This window comes from Cervus elaphus, chromosome 15 (genome assembly GCF_910594005.1).
Source record: "Cervus elaphus chromosome 15, mCerEla1.1, whole genome shotgun sequence".
Lineage (NCBI taxonomy): Eukaryota > Metazoa > Chordata > Mammalia > Artiodactyla > Cervidae > Cervus > Cervus elaphus.
This window is the reverse complement of record NC_057829.1, coordinates 51,369,511-51,388,866: the sequence shown is the minus strand read 5'-3', so window position 1 is coordinate 51,388,866 and position 19,356 is coordinate 51,369,511. Positions and strand designations below refer to the sequence as shown.

Here is a 19,356-nt window from a genome sequence, read left to right as displayed (position 1 = left end):
TGCGACTCTGTGGACAATAACCTGCCGGGCTCCTCTGTCCATGAGATTCTCCAGGCAAGAATACTGGAGTGGGTTGCCATGCCATCCTCCAGGGCATCTTCCTGACCTAGGGACCAAACCCATGTCTCTCTCATGTCTTCTGCATTGGCAGGCAGGTTCCTTACCACTAGTACCACCTGGGAAGCCCCAAATTCCTTCTAAAGTTAGATAAATTACTCTTTTGTTCCGTCCTTTAATTAGTCAATCATTGAATACTTTGTTTCCTATATATGGAGCGAATAGTCAGGCTGTAACTGGGGTATTATTATTTTTTAAGAATCATGGGTAATTTAATAGTAAATCCTATACAATGGGCAAGGAAGGCTGATTTTTTTTTTTAGCAGTTTCTATAATTCTGCAGAATTGGTAATTTTCCCACAAAGACCTGCATCATAAAAAAGCTTCCACACAGTGCAAAGTTTGTGTCAGTTTTAGACATATTAAAGCTTCATTCATTCATTCATTCCATAATTTGATCAGAAGTAATTTTAGTATTTACTCAACTATTGAAAGAATAAAAAGTAAAATACTAAGATCAATATTATATATTCTGTAATTGTTCTTTAAATCATTCCTACATTGAGATGGATTCCCAATGAATGTTCAGTAGTAAAGATGGATAACAAGTGCAATTAACATCATACTAGACCCAGAGATTTGGGGATGGGTAATGGTACGTGTTAGCCCCATTTGATTACTGAAGCAACTGAGACCCAGAGCTAGTTTCAGAGGGAGGGCCAGGAATTTGACAGAACTTTGATGTGATGTAGCTGTCACAAAGTTTAAAATTTGGTCTGCAGTTCACATTTCTTTAAAGCACAAGTACATCCATAGGATTATTCCTATTGGCCTTAGGACTCTATTTTCACAGAAGGTTACACAGTAATTACAATTCATAAGTCACAATTGTTTTATTTTTTTAATTTTCAAATTGTAACACATGGACTCACATTAAGTACATTTGTTAACAAAAGAATGAATTGTGTGACATACTAAAGAAAGAATCATAAGCTTAAAATCTTAGAGACGCATAATGAGCAATCAAAACCAAGTGAAGGATCTAATTTATGCAGTTCATTGAAATACTTAATAAGTGTTTCATGGAATGAAATTTTATTCAGTATTTGAGACATCACTAAGTAGTTATATATTTTTCCTATAAACCTAATAGTCAATGAATTTCTTTAAAGTAGGAATTATGAATACAGAGCAATTCAAAACAATTGAGCGTGAACAAGAAAAGAAATTTTTAAAAATATTTTTGTACATTACAAACCCGTTGCAAGGAAAAATATTGAGTCATGTCAAAGGTGCTTGCCTTCGTTTTTCCCTTTAATTTCCTCTGCCTAGAAGAAACATGATCTCAGCAATTCATTGGTGAATCTGAGATGCTTACTGTGCCTATAGGATGTCCTTTGCTGCCTGGATAAATTTCTAAGTAATCATGATGTCTATACTTTATAATTCCCATCCTGTCATTCAGTCATTCTTTAATGTCCTCCTCAAAATAGCCTAATGTAATAGATGAGACAGGCTGTTTCTGATTTTCCAGATGAGAAAATGGTGAAAAGATCATGGAGTCCATTAATGCTAGTTCATTCACAAACCCTCTGACAAATTTATGTAGCACTCTTTGGAGAACTTTTGCTATAGGCACCCTCCTTTCCACCTTGCAGGCGTGTAGACTCCTGAATCAAGCCTGCAATTTGCCTACTACTCTATACATAAAATGTGGACTCTTGATTAGGGAACTTCAGATGTTTAGTACAATGTTTATCAAAGTGTCCCTGCAATGGCAACCATCAACATCATTTAGGTACTTGCAAAATCTCTGGCATTCTCCATCCATTGATTCAGAAATTTTTGAGTAGGACACACTATCTATGTAAAACAAGCCCTCTGGGTGATTCTTATGGATCTAAAGTTGAGGACCACTGATCTGGACCTTCAGTTCAGCTCAGTTCAGTTCAGTTCAGTTGCTCAGTCGTGTCCGACTCTGCGACGCCATGAATCGCAGCACACCAGGCCTCCCTGTCCATCACAAACTCCCGGAGTTTACCCAAACTCAAGCCCATCGAGTCAGTGATGCCATCCAGCCATCTCATCCTATGTCGTCCCCTTCTCCTCCTGCCCCCAATCCCTCCCGTCATCAGGGTCTTTTCCAATGAGTCGATTCTTCGCATGAGGTGGCCAAGGTATTGGAGTTTCAGCTTCAGCATCAGTCCTTCCAATGAACACCCAGGACTTATCTCCTTTGGGATGGATGGACTGGTTGGATCTCCTTGCAGTCCAAGGGACTCTCAAGAGTCTTCTCCAACACCATAGTTCAAAAGCATCAATTTTTCGGTGCTCAGCTTTCTTCACAGTCCAACTGTTACATCCATACATGACCACTGGAAAAACCTTAGGGGTCCTTAATTGTATCAACCTAAACATAGCATAGTCTCCATGCATCAAATTGTTTATGAGCAAGTATTTAAAAGAAAATTTTGAACACCATATTAAGTAGTCAGTTTTATTCTTGCTGTCATTGTAGGTTTTTCCCTTCTTTTGTTGCTGTCTAGCAGAGATATTTAGGAAAAGTTACTTTTCTATTTTTCAGTAAAACACAGGATTAGCAGAAGAGTATCAACATTGTGCAGATTATTAACATATTCTTTTGAAGAATAGTGAGAGGTACATTAAAAGAACAGGTTGAGAGGGAAGGAAAAAATTTACAAAATCATGGGCTGCTGGGCCACGTTGCTAACAAGAATAACTTTTAGATTTATTGGCTTTGATGGCTAGCATATTGGTAGGAAAACAGAACAAAGAGAAAGTTTTATTTGATTTTGTTGTTTTTCATGCTCATGACTGTAGTTTGGATTAAATGAAAAAACAAATGTGTATGGATGTATTTAATAGAACCACTTGAGTGAGTGATGTCTGAATAAGGGGAATGTTTTTCACTGATAGTTAAATCCAGTCCATTGGACCAATTGTGGAAAAGGTTCTGTAGAGTTGGTGTAGGTGATCATTGATTTCATTCATGAAGAGAGCCCAGGAAGTCCAAGATGGATTGCATATCTCATAGGGTCTGATTATTAGAAGATAAAGAAACATCCATGGATCACAATCCATGAGAAAGAAATGAGGAGTTGCTTGGAATTGAGACATGTACAGATCCAAGGCCTGGGGTGCTGAAGGATGTAGGTAAGGAAGTGAGCAAGCTGATTTCTGCAGGGTATTGAGAGCTGAGTTTTCACTGTGAATGTGGCAGTAGTTAGGCAGTGTCCACGTCTCAGAAAGGCAGGGAGGCAAGGGTCAAGAAATTCTATGGCTTAGGAAGCTGAGCATTGTCTTCTGCACCGTGTTCTTTGCTGCTTGTCTTCTCCAAAGGGCATTCTGTGTTACTAATAATACACACTTCATACCCTCGTAAGTCCTCTTGTGTCTAACAAAGCAACTTTTTATTGACTTGAAAACATTGTTGTCTGAAGTTTTCTGAGTGGGATCAAACAGTGTTGTTAAAACTAACTTCATATTTGAATTATTTACTTGCAAAATAAACTTCATGGAGTGAGTTTGCATATGAAATCTATGAGAACAGGTTTTTGTAGTTACGGAGCAGCCTCTGGGAGCCCTGTCCATGACCCTGCATCCACTTAATTTTCATCCCTTCTTACTCCTCTTTCTGGATTAAGTATTTGGATAGCATTTTTAAGTTCTACTCAGGTAACACAGTTGAAAACCACTGCTCCAGTTGAATCCAAGTTTATTTTGAGTTTCTAAGTAGTGGTAATTCTTTATGTCCTTACACTTGGCTATCAGCAATATCTCTAACCTTCACAGTGGTCCGGCCCCACAGAGTGGCATAGCGCCATTGCAGGTATAACACCATTGTACAGGTAAGGCTTAAGAAACTTACTTAAGGTCACACAGCAGGATTGCTGAACTATACCTCTATCTTGACAGTCCCCACTAAGACACTGAATGAACTACATCATGTCAACCTTTGTTTCTGGCAGTTGACAGATAAAGATCCAGCTTCATCTGTAGCATCATTCATCAAGGATTTCTTAGACTCCAGCCAGATATCATGAGTCACTGCTAAACACCTGGAGAGCAATTAAGATATTCATAATCTACTTAGACAGCATAGAGAGAGAGAGATTATAAACTGTTCTGGCAAACAAGAGGTTAAGAAAACGGAGGAATTTTGTGGGGTGGAGAACTCCCTGTGAGCTGGCATTGACAGGCTTTGTGGAGGAGACAGACATTGACTTGAGCCAAAGTTAGAGGAGAGTTCAGAGGTTAGGATCTGTAATCATACTGCCTGGATTCAGACTCTTTTTTTTGTTTGTTTGTTTTAATTGAAGGATAATTGCTTTACAGAACTTTGTTGTTTTCTGTCAAACCTCAACATTAATCAGCCATAGGTATACATATATCCCCTCCCTTTTGAACCTCCCTCCCATCCTCCTCCCCATCTCACCCCTCTAGGTTGAGACAGAGCCCCTGTTTGTGTTTCCTGAGCCATACAGCAAATTCCTGTTGGCTATCTATTTTACATACGGTAATGTGAGTTTCCATGTTACGCTTTCCATACATCTCACCCTCTCCCCGTGTCCGTAAGTCTATTCTCTATGTCTGTTTCTCCATTGCTGCCCTGCAAATAAATTCTTCAGTACCATTTTTCTAGATTCCATATGTGTATGTTAGAATATGATATTTATCTTTCTCTTTCTGAGTCACTTCACTCTGTGTAATAGGTTGTAGGTTCATCTACCTCATCAGAACTGACTCAAATGTTTTTATGGCTGAGTAATATTCCATTGTGTATATGTACCACAAGTTCTTTATCTGTTCATCTGTTGATGGACATCTAGGTTGCTTCCATGTTCTAGCTATTGTAAATAGTGCTGCAATGAACAATGGGATACACGTGTCTTTTTCAACCCTGGTTTCTTCAGGGTATATGCCTAGGAGTGGGATTGCTGGGCCATAAGGTGGTTTTATTCCTAGTTTTTTAAGGAATCTCCATATCATCTTCCATAGTGGCTGTATCTATTTACATTCCCACCAACAGTGCAAGAGTGTTCCCTTTTCTCCACACCCTCTCCAGCATTTATTGTTTGTTGACTTTTTGATGAGGGCCATTCTGACTGGTGTGAGGTGATATCTCATTGATTTGCATTTCTCTAATAATGAGCGATGTTGAGCATGTTTTCATGTGTTTGTTAGCCATCTGTATGTCTTCTTTGGAGAAATGTCTATTTGGGTCTCTTTCCCACGTTTTGATTGGGTTGTTTGTTTTCCTGGTATTGAGTTGTATGAGCTGCTTGTATATTTTGGAAACTAATCCTTTGTCAGTTGTTTCATCTGCTATTATTTTCTCCCATTCCGAGGATTGTCTTTTTACCTTCCTTATAGTTTCCTTTGCTGTGTAAAAGCTTTTAAATTTAATCAGGTCCCACCTGTTTACTTTTGCTTTTATTTTTGTTGCTTTAGGAGGTGGGTCATAGAAGATCTTGCTTTGTTTTATGTCATCGAGTGTTCTGCCTGTGTTTTCCTCTAAGAGTTTTATAGTTTCTGGTATCACATTTAGGTCTTTAATCCATTGGATTCAGATTCTTTAGCATTTACTAGTTGTGTGCCTTTGGGAAAATAATTTAATGTTTCTGGGTCTCGGCTCTTTTACCTTTAAAATAGTAAGGGATAGCCTTAAGACTAAGGCAAAAATTAAATAAGGGAATGCCCGTGAAAGACTTAGTGTAGTATGTAATGCATTTAATAAACACTGTTATGTTACAGTTGTTATCACAACTAAAACTATAAAAGCATAAAAGGATTCAGTAGGCAGTTGAGAGGGCCATTATTTTTAGACCTGAGACGTACTGGTGAGGAACCCAGAGCACAGTTTGAAATCTACTGGTCCAGAAGTATAAGAAAGGCAAAGGACCATGTCTCCTGAGCCTGAAGTCCCTACAAGGATCCCAGATCTTGAGATACTGCCACTTCCATTACAGCCATTACCCAACCAGTTTGGTTCAGGTGTAGACTTTGAATGAACCAATATGAAAGACACTAGCATCAAAACCAAACTACAGGTAGGAATGTTGGGGACGGTGATTATACAAGCTGCGCATTCCAATACTTCTGCTTAGAGGCATGATTTTGGACTATAAAGAAGTAAGGAGAATTGATATGTTGTTTGAAGTCCTATTGTTATCACTTAACTCCCGGGCAGAAACCTCTGGACTTCTATGAGAAATGTTTATGTTTGTGGGATGTTTCACAGTCCTGAGTAGGCACCTAGTTGTTGTTCAGCCACTAAGTCCTGTCTGACTCTTTGTGACCCCATGAACTCTAATCTTCCAGGTTTCTTTGTCCATGGGGTTCTCCAAGCAAGAATACTGGAGAGAGTTACCATTTCCTTCTCCAGGGAGGCACCTAGTACATCAAGGCCTTGCACAAATTAAGAATATATGGCTATTGGCCATTCCTTCAAAATGTCAGTTATTTTCAAAACTATTATTTCATCAAATAACACCCATTGTTTTCATCTTAAGGTACAGTCTGGAAATTTAAGACTTCTAATGTCTAATTCCTTTGCCTCTTATTATCTTAGGAGACACTAATCTCTTCTATAATTACCACATTCTTTCTGGATAAAGATGCTGGTGATGGCCACACTTCTCATAAGAATGGTCAAAATCCTGCCCCTTCTATCCCTCAACAACTAACCAAGTTTCTTATCCACTGGGCAAAGCCTTGCTGTTTTATCTATGGATTGAATTTATCAATTTCTGGTTTACCTAAAATTATAGTCACTCCAAGAAATTGTTCATATCCCTTGTCTTTCATTGTCATTTAATACTTTGAGGAAGAAATGTAGTCATTTAAATGGAATTTGCCACTGATACACAACCAATTAAACTTATCCATGAAACTTGAGTAGAACAGGAAACAGAGAGGTGAAAAAAATAGGAAAAAGAACTCTCACTAATGTGAAATAAACTATATGCATAACAGTAATCCATGAAGTTTTAAGACTATCAAGATATTAGAAATAGAGCTTATGAAATGCTAAATATCTTCTGAGCCTCAACCTTGAGTTGGAAGAAACAGACAACAAGAATTAATTCTCTTTGTCTGTAATTATAGGACTAATAAAAATGGAAATGAGTTTAGATGTTTGGGGGTTTTAAAAAACAGATAAGAAGCTTGGAGTCTTAGATTTAAAAAGATAGAAAGAGAAAATACTAAATGAAAGATGGAATCTTTTACTTACAGATTCTCTGAATCTCCTACTTATTCTTCCTGTTTATCAGTCAGAAAAACTTAGGATACAAACAGCAGCAATTAATTATAAAAGCAGCAGGAATATTTTTTTGGTTATTGACTTTTTTTTCTAATATTTCATTGAATTAATTTAGCATGCCTTTTACATTTAAAAATATTTCTCTGATCATCAAAATGACATATTTATAAAAACATAAGTTTTTTTTAAAATCATTTATAATGCCACTACCCAGAAAGGATACTTAGAACATTTTGTACTTCCTTTTCTTCTTAACTGTCTTAAGAGGTTAGACCACATTGCTTGGCTTTTTAACACATAAGCTTAATTCTGAACTTTAATCATTTCTTTATAGTTGGTACCTGTTACCACTGTTTTTAAGGTTTTATTTTGGGTCAAGGTGCCTGGATTTTGTTTTCATTTTCTCTTTAAGCTTTTCACTTGTATGATAACATTGTGTCTTTTTTGTTGTTGTTATTCTTGGTCTTCCAGTTTTTTCTGTTCCATTTTTGCCATCTGCTCTTGATGTACGTATTCTCCTTGGTCCATGCAACTTGATAACACGAACTAGAATAGTAATACTGTGTATTCATGTTTCATGAATAGTTTGAATTAGAGGCTGTTATACATGCCCTTTGTTAACAGGGCTGATGAAAGTAGAATAGCAAGTGGTGGCGATAGCATTGATATCTTTCTACAGATAATGTTCAGCCACTTATCTAGTGGTTGGCTTGGCACAGCTTCCAAGCATTTGAGGTTTAGGTTTTTCCCAGTGTTTGTCATGATATTCTGAAATTCTCTTTTAGGACCTAGAAGTTTTACTTAATTGAGTTGAGCTCAGTTCAGTTCAGTTGTTCAGTCGTGTCTGACTCTTTGCCACCCCATGAACCGCAGCACACCAGGCCTCTCTGTCCATCACCAACTCCCGGAGTCCACCCAAACCCATGTCCATCGAGTCAGTGATGTCATCCAACCATCTCATCCTCTGTCATCCCCTTCTCCTCCTGCCCTCAATCTTTCCCACCATCAGGGTCTTTTCAAATGAATCAACTCTTTGCATCAGGTGGCCAAAGTATTGGAGTTTCAGCTTCAACATTAGTCCTTCCAATGAACACCCAGGACTGATCTCCTTTAGGATGGACTGGTTGGATCTCCTCTCAGTCCAAGGGACTCTCAAGAGACCCTCTCTTGAGAGACTCTTGAGGGACTCTCAAGAGTTCAAAAGCATCAATTCTTCAGCACTCAGCTTTCTTTATAGTCCAACTCTCACATCCATACATGACTATTAGAAAAACTTGACTAGACGGACCTTTGTTGACAAAGTGATGTCTCAGCTTTTTAATATGCTGTCTAGGTTGGTCATAACTTTCCTTCCAAGGAGTAAGCGTCTTTTAACTTCATGGCTACAGTCACCATCTGCAGTGATTTTGGAGCCCAGAAAAATAAAGTCAGCCGCTTTTTCCACTGTTTCCCCATCTATTTGCCATAAAGTGATGGGACTGGATGCCATGATCTTAGTTTTCTGAATGTTGAGCTTTAAGTCAACTTTTTCACTCTCCTTTCACTTTCATCAAGAGGCCCTTTAGTTCTTCACTTTCTGCCATAAGAGTGGTGTCATCTGCATATCTGAGGTTATTGATATTTCTCCTGGCAATCTTGATTCCAGCTTGTGCTTGATTCCAGCCCAGCGTTTCTCATGATGTACTCTGCATATAAGTTAAATAAGCAGGGTGCCAATATACAGCCTTGACATACTCCTTTTCCTATTTGGAACTGGTGTGTTGTTCCATGTCCATTTCTAACTGTTGCATCCTGACCTGCATACAGATTTCTCAAGAGACAGGTCAGGTGATCTGGTATTCCTATCTCTTTCAGAATTTTCCACAGTTTATTGTGATCAACACAGTGAGTTACTGGTGGCTTAAAATTCATGGAAAAAATCTGTTGATTGCTTTTAATTTCTTATCAGAATCATTTCCAGAAAAGTTAAATGTTGGCAAGCTTATAACCATGACATTAATGCTTCAAAACATTAGTTCTGATTTTTCTTCTGGACGAACTGTTAAGGTATATAAATTTAGGAAATTTCGGTGAATAAAGTTTCACTGCTTCTCCTGTAAACTGATTTTCAATTGTTATTAATGTTTGGGAAAATGTGTTAGTCCCTGTGGTAAATTGTCTTCCCTGGTGGGTCAGATGGTAGAGAATCTCCCTGCAATGTGTGAGGCCTGGGTTAGATCCCTGGGTCAGAAAGATCTCTGGGAGAAGGGCATGGCAACTCACTCCAGTATTCTTGCCTGGAGAATTCCTGGCAGGCTACAGCCCATAGAGTTACACAGAGTCAGACTGGACTGGGCAACTAACACTTTTACTTTCATGTGGTAAATTACTCAGGTTAGTGTTTACATCATAAGGTGAACTCCATAAACTGATACCCAGAGTACAATTAAGCTGCTTTATGATATAATCTTTCTTTTCCAAATGATATTATTAGGTAAGTCATTCCATAACCATTTAGAGTACTATTCCACCTTCTTTAGTGATAAGAAATGTCCACTCACAGTGGCCTCTTGAAAGTATAATTTATTAGACTTATAATTAGGACATTAAAATTTCATTCTTTGTATATTCTCTATGGTATTTTCACAATTCTTCAAACATTGTCTTTGGAAGTAGAGTGATGGTATTACAGCAAAAATCACCTCCTTAAGATTTAAAAGAAAATGATGCTCAGGAGGCCAGTGGCTTAGAGTCTTTTGAATTTGGCCATGGTGACTTGATTAGCTGCAACATTTCACTTTTGGACCTAAGGTGGTTAGAAGGCCATAAGATACACTGCTTTCCCCCCACAACAGAGCGTTTAGAGCATAGAGACCATTCATTGACAGAAATGTACTGCTGATGTTATTGGTCATATGGAAAGTTTTGTAAATGATGTTTTGGTTCCTTAACATTTCCTAATTAAATAGATAATGTGGCTCTGGATTTTGAGCTCCAGTGTAGAGTCAAAGGATAAAGAAAAGATGAGTGGACATGTACACACTGCTGTTTTTAAAAATGGATAACCAACAAGGACCTACTGTATAGCACAGGGAATTCTGCTCCATGTTATATGGCAGCCTGGATGGGAAGGGAATTTGGGGGAGAATGGAAAAATGTGTGTGTATGGCTGAGTCCATTCACTGTTCACCTGAATCTATCACAACACTGTTAATTGGCTATACTTCAAAACAAAATAAAAAGTTAAAAAGTGAAAAGATGAATTTCAGAGGACATTAAGGAACAGAAGCACTGAAGCTGACTTTTATTGAGAAAGAGCATAGGTTTTACAAAAATTTTTGATTTTGCTATTTTTCAAGGAGGCCGAAATCTGGGTGTATCAAAATGTTAAAAAGAGATTAAAAAAGTGGGGGAAATATTCTGAACATTTTCTCTCCAGTACTTGGGTAGGTACATGAGAAACTGGAGAAAAGAGGGGAAGGCCCCCCTAGTATCAAAATTATGTGGATACATTTACAAATAAAGAAAACCAATCAAAATGAGAAACATCCAATAATATTAAATTAATGTGTCTAGTGTATATGGCATTTAGTAAAATTTAAACAGAATATAATTAATCTCCTCTTTGAAAAAAATCAGTTATTAAAGGATGGTATGAAAAAAAGACAGATGGAGGAAACTTCAATATTTGTATAGCACAAGGCTGCTCTATTATTCAGACTTTGTGGTTCAGTAGAATACATTATTTTAAATGTATGTTGATTAGAAAATTCCTTGTTAATTATGGTTTTACTTGAAATTTTAAACACCATGTTACTCATTATTGGTATAATTTCACCAGAGCCTATTTTTAGTCCTCATAAGAGAAATACCAGAGAACTAACAAAGAGAACTAACAAAGAGAAATAACTTTGGAACTCACTAATAATAAATAAATGGTCTTCTCTCCTGTTGATGCTAATATTTTCTGCTTACTATTTTAAATGAAACCTTCAAGTATCTTAGTTGAGAATGTAACTTTCATGCTCATTTGAATCACAGAAGCCCGCCAGCATTTAAGGACTTTTTTAAAAGCAAAGAGGTTATATATCATGGAAAGGAAACGTTTTTAGTTCATCTACAATAATCCTGTTGCATAACTTGGAAGGGGAAATTAGCTTTTCCTATTATGTCTGTACTTGACAAATACTACTTTAAAGAGTTCTTGGAAATATCTTGAAAACCTTCGAGGCAGGCATGATATGAAAACTGACATAAGGAATTCAAATGATTTCCCACTGTTGAAATGCATAAATTTTCTTCTACTTTTTTCCTCTGACTGATCTAATAATTAAATTGACATGAGAGATTAATAGAAAATAAAATTTAACCATGTGTGTACATGGGAGAGACCCAGGAAAAGTGAGTAACAGAGTAACATCAGAATGGTGGAAGCCTTTATGTTAAATACCATCCTCAACCAAAGACAAGAGAAGATGTTTAGGGCAGTGGTTTAGGACTTCAAAGGAGAGGAAGGCAATTGATATGGAGATGGTAAAGCAAATGTTTGTTATGCAAACGTTGCTGCGTCTGTGAGAAACAGTGGGACAGGGAGGAGTGTAACAGACTTTGCCAGGTTGCCCTGTCACTACGTGACCTACTTCATATTATTGTTGTGTCTCCCAATGACTCCCTTCCTGGAACAGGTCCTCTGTCTATATTCTCTAGGCAGTTAGAAGGAAGCTCAATGTTTTTTCCAGAGTCTTTGGGCTTTGATTGTTTTCAGCTCAAAATAACCCACATGCCAAAGAGACGTTTGGGGGTGACACATTTTGTTCTCCTATATCACCTTGCCTTTTGACTTCCTCCTCCCCTTCATTCTAGCACAGACTCCACTCATCATGGCAGACTAGCATAGCCCTAAGGGGTATGAATCTTACAGCCGAGTTTGAAAGACAGCTCTGTGGCTTGGGTATTTACCCTGAGCAAGTTACTTAACTCAGGTGAATCTAAACTTCTAAAATGAAACACTGTGGAATTAAATAAATATTATGTAGTATTGGATAGATACTCAATAAATGTTTGCACTTAGCCTTTTTAAAGGGAACAAGTCGACAGAAGAGGGATACGGACTTTGAAAGAGGAAAATCAAAAGCACCTGAAGGAATAGCAGTGTTTGGTTCATTGGTTCTGTCACCTTCTCCTTAGCCAGGTGAGCGCCAGCCTGGCTTCTCTCTCCTTATGGGTAACAGTGACCTCTAGTCTCTATCCTGTTACATCTACCCTTGTCATGGATATACTGATGCTGAAAGATAGGCCTCCCTGCACTGAGGCTGAATTGAATCTCAGAGGCAGAGTTTGTGTGAAGTAGGAAAGAATGGCTTTATTGCTTTGCCAAATAAAGGGGAAGCAGTAGGTTCCTACCCTCAAAAGCTGTGTGTCCCAACTGGGAGGATTTGATGAGGAGTTTCACAGCAATAGTTCAAGGCTGTGGTCTCTGACAAGGTAAGTTCTTTAATCTTGTCTCGGGTGGTTAGTCTCCTAGTGATTTCCTCTCTTCCCTTTAATCTTGCCTCCAGTAGGGTTTTGTGGGGTGGGGGTGGGGGGGCGGATTCTCTTCCTTTGAGTAGCAACTATTTGAATCTACCCTTTGGAACTTGAGGAAGGTGATGGAGACTGGAGTTGAGCCTACAAGAAATGGGGGACATAAAGGCTTTTCATGCCCAGGAGCCCCGCAGGGTCCTTCTAGGTTTCTATACCAAATTAATTTCATTACATTTTATCCTTTCTAAAAGAGGCATCTGGTTATACATATAACTCACTATGACTCCCCAGTATAACCTACCAAGATCCCAACTGGTGACTTCCACCTCCCACATCTCACCTAGGCAAGGCAACATGGTGTGGGAATAAGACATCAGAATTAGCTCCAGTGCGTTGAGTGCTAACTTTACTTTGTCAACAACACCACCAAAGAAGAACATTGTTCATCAACCAGTTATACAAGGTTAAGTTGCAACTTAATGCAGTCACCTACTAGAAAATGCATTCTTAAAGGAATTTAGGATTAAAAAAAAAAAGAAATAGGAGAGGTACTCTGTGCTTTGGATAAACTGACCTTGGATAGTTAGATGCATATCTCAGGAAGAATTGTAATGACCCCAAGTTCTTGCATCTTCCCACACACTGAAATCATTAACTTGAGGTATCTGTTCTCTGTGATTAGGAATAATATTTTACCAGGATATATGCTTGACTTTCTTAGCCAAAAAATTTGTATGTATACTGGCTCCTCTTCAGAAAAGTTCCTCAGAACCCTTCTCCCAGACTATAGTCCTCAGTAAAACCCTGACTAAAAACTGAAGCAGCTTTCATACTGTACATTTTTAAGTCAACAGGGCTTACTGGTATCCTCATTCATAAAACAGATAATAAGGCACATCTCCTATGTTGTGGTGAGGCTTAAATAAGATAATATGTCAAGTGCAGAGTGTTTTGACAAATAAAAATATGAAATCAATAAATGGTGATTATTATGGCTTCCTGTGTTCAGAAAACCATCTTAATTATCTTGAGAAACAGAAATTTCTAAGGTTAACTGAACACTTTCTGTTTTGGTTCCTTTGTGCTGGATATTATTTCCATTTAGAATGACTTCCATGCAAGAATGTCTTTTGATCAAATGTATTCCGGTTTAACTCATACTTGTTTTTATAGGTTACAATGAATTTCTTCCTCCTTTGTTCTAAATACTTCATTGTTTGTGTCCCATTCTGAATGGGGATAATGTCTCCTTTACTAAATTGTCAGGTCTTTATAGGTATAAGCTATATCTTAATTTAATTTTTCCACATTTCCACTTTTTATTTTTGTATATTTCTCTGGGAAGCTTCCCCTGAATTACCTGGAGGTTGGAGACTGGATGAAAAATTCAATTTGTAACAGCCTTCAAGGATGTTGACTTCTTAGAAGCTAAAATAGTGTTGTACAGGCATTCCTGCAACTCCACCATGAAGATTTCTTAATAATGGTATTTTTGGAATACTTGTTACTCCTTCCTAAGGCTCCATAAGACTCCTCTGCAGAGTCTTAAACAATCTGAAGGAAGTATCTGCAGATATCATGACCACGTTTGCCTTTATACACTCTGGTTTTTACAATACTTTTGAAGGTTTCGCTCCCTCTTGATATCTGGCTAATTTGGAAAACTAATAATCTAAGCAAATTAAGAAGCAAGACTTTTCTTTGACCCATGAAAATAGAGGAGGAGTAGCTGTAACATAATTATTCTTCTAAGCTTTGTTTTCATCTTACTGCACTTGTGACTCAGAAAATATTGTTGATGCATGAAATGATGAGGTCAGAGTAATTCTGATAGATGAGCTGAGTGAACTTGCTAATGATGTAAAACCTTTACCTGAAGGAGGCCATGGCATGAAAGAGAAGTCATTAATATGGTTTCAACCTGGACTTACCTTGATGCTTTTATAAGGACAAGCACATTGCCAAACTGCTAACCTTTCAGTCCTATTTGCAGTCTCTGCCTACAAAATTAATTGTTCTTTTTAACTAAAGGCCATCTACTTCTCTGGACTCTTAAAGAGAAATCACTTATTTCTTTAAATTTATTTTTTAATGTATACTCTATGTCAATCAGATTTTTACTGAGGAGAAGGAAATGGCAACCCACTCCAGTATTCTTGCCTGGAGAATCCCAGGGATAGAGGAGCCTGGCAGGCTGCAGTCCGTGGGGTTGCAAGAATCGGACACGATTAAACCACCAACCAGAGAGGTGGGATGTGATGGGGTTAGAAGACTTGGGTTCAGGTTCAGAGATGACCACTCATGTCACCTTGGTCAAATTACAGTTTCTCTTGGCTTTTGCTTCTTCTCATTGTAAAGGAATTATCTGCCCCTTTCACAGAATCACATTTTGGAAATTATCTCAGATAAGAAATGATAGGAAAAACACTAACCATTAATTTTCAGAACTCTGGCAGTTGAAAAAAATTTGTAATATGTGACTTAATATAAAGACAGAGATGTACCTAAAATGATTAAACTAAGAAAGAAGTCCTTTAAAAAAAATTTTTTACTGAGCACCTACTATTTTTAAGTTCATGTGAGACTCACTACTTAATACATAGTTCCACTATGAATTAACCCTGAGTACTTAGGAATATGCTCTCTAAATTATATCACTTAAGTTGACTGAACAAAGAATGCTTTCCAAATCTAAATTGTGATGTCTTTTTTTTTTTTTTTTTGCTTTGCACAGAAACTCATAGTTTTTTCTGTATTGGAAACATTTTTTGCCATTGCCATTGTTGTTCTTTTATTTGTAAGCTCCCCAGCTTGATCAAGCATGTGGCTTTTTTGTCTTAAAGACAGAGATAATTACAATTTATTAGCAAAGAGGAATATGTACCAATAATCTTCAGTGCATGGATGCAAAATTAAGACTGGATTTTTAGGCAAGCTAAACTTAATGCTGCCTCATGTTATTAAGGAATACAGCTAACATTTCTCTTAGACAAATGGAAAATTTAATACCTGCTTTCACTCAAGGTTTATAGTGAAATTGACTTTTCTAATTCTGAGGTGCCTTTTCAGCCATGTTATTAGACACAAAAATATCTTTTTTAATAAAGGGAAAACTGTCCTGTCCTCTTTATGATTTTGGTTGACTATCATTACATTGATAAACACCTGCAACATTTCAGTTGGTGTTCCAGTGATTGGAAAGAAACCAGTTGAAATTATTCCCAGGGTTAGTGAACAACAAGGTTCCTGCCTTGAGAATTTTCTTGTTTTGAATAACGAATCTCCCTCTGAAGATAGTTAGACACTTCTCATTTGCAGTAAGCGCCTGTGTACCAGATCTTGGAAGTAATTAGATTGCTTCATAGCTTAGTTTCACAAGCCTCACTCAGTATAAGGATTCTTAAATAAACAATAAGGAAATTATATTACAAAGAATGACAGTCCACATACAAATCCCCTAGTATAATAAAAAGTGATTAAGAGTGTTGTTCGAATGAGGGAAGATTCCTCAGCATATGTTTACCAGGCTCTGCTGAAATGGCTGTCACTAAACAAATATCAGAACATGTTAAATTACATGGTTTGCTTTAATTTTTATATTTATTATTATTTTTTTGTACATCTTGTGAGCTCGGAAGGGGTTTCTTAGTAAACAAAGAGGGCATGAGGGATACTTTTTATTTTCCCCTTTCAGGATTGATTTGAGCTGTGTTCATTCATGTTTATGCCTGGAAGAGCAGTTCCTAGTGGTGTCCTGTTGTATCTTAAGTGTGTGAGAGTGTGACAGTCTATGATGTTAGCAGCTATTCATACCTGGGAATGATACACTGCAAGACAGGGCCTCTCCCCAGCTAGGCTTCTCCGCAGGCAGCAAGTTTCATGAGAACAAGAAGGTTTTGTTCCCCCTTCTTTTTGCATCACAAATATGCCAGTTATCCTCATTATCAGCCTCTCCCTCCAGTTTCTCAAAACCCCTCTCCAGTCACTGCAATTGATTTTTAATGCTTAAGTACATATTTAAAATACACTAAGTTTGACCAAAGGTTTGATTGGAGGTTGACATTTCCATTCTTTTAGGCCTTTGAAAGGCTACCTACCACTAGCCTGATGCCTTTTGAGTAATCTCAAAAATTGAAGTATCTTTTTTTTTTTCCTTTATTTATTTATTTATTTTTTCAGTGGGTTTTGTCATACATTGATATGAAGAACAATGACCCACTCTCTATTAGGTGATCCTTTCCTTTAAGGACTCAGTTCAGTTCAGTTCAGTCGCTCAGTAGTGTTCAACTCTTTGCGACCCCGTGAATCGCAGCACGCCAGGCCTCCCTGTCCATCACAAACTCCCGGAGTTTATTCAAGCTCATGTCCATCGAGTCGGTGATGCCATCCAGCCACCTCATCCTCTGTCGTCCCCTTCTCCTCCTGGCTCCAATCCCTCCAAGCATCAGGGTCTTTTCCAACGAGTCAAATCTTTGCATGAGGTGGCCAAAGTACTGGAGTTTCAACTTCAACATCAGTCCTTCGAAAGGACACCCAGGACTGATCTCCTTTAGGATGGACTGGTTGGATCTCCTTGCAGTCCAAGGGACTCTCAAGAGTCTTCTCCAACACCACAGTTCAAAAGCATCAATTTTTCAGTGCTCAGCTTTCTTCACAGTCCAACTGTTACATCTGTACATGACCACTGGAAAAACCATAGCCTTGATCAGATGGACCTTTGTTGGCAACATAATGTCTCTGCTTTTTAATATGCTGTCTAGGTTGGTCATAACTTTCCTTCCAAGGAGTAAGTGTCTTTTAGTTTCATGGCTGCAATCACCATCTGCAGTGATTTTGGAGCCCCCAAAATTAAAATGTGACACTGTTTCCCCATCTATTTCCAATGAAGTGATGGGACCAGATGCCATGATCTTCATTTTCTGAATGTTGAGCTTTAAGCCAACTTTTTCACTCTCCTCTTTCACTTTCATCAAGAGGCTTTTCAGTTCCCCTTCACTCTCTGCCATAAGGGTGGTGTCATCTGCATATCTGAGGTTATTGATATTTCTCCCAGCAATCTTGATTCCAGCTTGTGCTTCTTCCAGCCCAGCGTTTCTCATGATGTACTCTGCATACAAGTTAAATAAGCAGGGTGCCAATATACAGCCTTGATGTACTCCTTTTCCTATTTGGAACAAGTGTGTTGTTCCATGTCCAGTTCTAACTGTTGCTTCCTGACCTGCATACAGGTTTCTCAAGAGTCAGGTCAGGTGGTGCGGTATTCCCATCTCTTTCAGAATTTCTCACACTTTATTGTGATCCACACAGTCAAAGGCTTTGGCATAGTCAATAAAGCAGAAATAGATGTTTTTCTGGAACTCTCTTGCTTTTTCAATGATCCAGCGGATGTTGGCAACTTGATCTCTGTTTCCTCTGCCTTTTGTAAAACCAGCTTGAACATCTGGAAGTTCACGGTTCATGTTTTGCTGAAGCCTGGCTTGAAGAATTTTGAGCATTACTTTACTAGCGTGTGAGATGAGTGCAATTGTGCGGTAGTTTGAGCAGTCTTTGGCATTGGCTTTCTTTGGGATTGGAATGAAAACGGACCTTTTCCAGTCCTGTGGCCACTGCTGAGTTTTCCAAATTTGCTGGCATAATGAGTGCGGCACTTTCACAGCATCATCTTTCAGGATTTGAAATAGCTCAACTGGAATTTCATCACCTCCACTAGCTTTGTTCATAGTGATGCTTTCTAAGGCCTACTTCCCTTCATATTCCAGATGTCTGGCTCTAGGTGAGTGATCACACCATCGTGATTATCTGGGTCGTGAAGATCTTTTTTGTACAATTCTTCCATGTATTCTTGCCACCTCCTCTTAATATCTTCTGCTTCTGTTAGGTCCATACCATTTCTGTCCTTTATCGAACCCATCTTTGCATAGAATGTTCCCTTGGTATCTCTAATTCTCTTGAAGAGATCTCTAGTCTTTCCCATTCTGTTGTTTTCCTCTATTTCTTTGCATTGGTTGCTGAGGAAGGCTTTCTTATCTCTCCTTGCTATTCTTTGGAACTCTGCATTCAAATGGGAATATCTTTTCTTTTCTCCTTTGATTTTCACTTCTCTTCTTTTCACAGCTATTTGTAAAGCCTCCTCAGACAACGATTTTGCCTTTTTGCATTTCTTTTCCATGGGGATGGTCTTGATCCTTGTGTCCTGTACAGTGTCACGAACCTCCGTCCATAGTTCATCAAGCTCTCTGTCTATCAGATCTAGTCCCTTAAATCTATTTCTCACTTCCACTGTATAGTCATAAGGGATTTGATTTAGGTCATACCTGAATGGTCTAGTGGTTTTCCCTACTTTCTTGAATTTAAGTCTGAATTTGGCAATAAGGAGTTCATGATCTGAGCTACAGTCAGCTCCCGGTCTTGTTTTTGCTGACTGTATAGAGCTTCTCCATCTTTGGCTGCAAAGAATATAATCAGTCTGATTTTGGTATTCACCATCTGTGATGTCCATATGTAGAGTCTTC

General features: G+C 38.1%; 1 protein-coding gene across 4 annotated transcripts in view; it reads left to right on the top strand.

Annotated features, from left to right (window-relative positions):
* The window catches only part of PRKG1 (protein kinase cGMP-dependent 1), a 1,340,863-nt gene that overhangs the window by 485,949 nt on the left and 835,558 nt on the right, over positions 1-19,356 (top strand). The gene's annotated exons all lie outside the window — the stretch shown is intronic.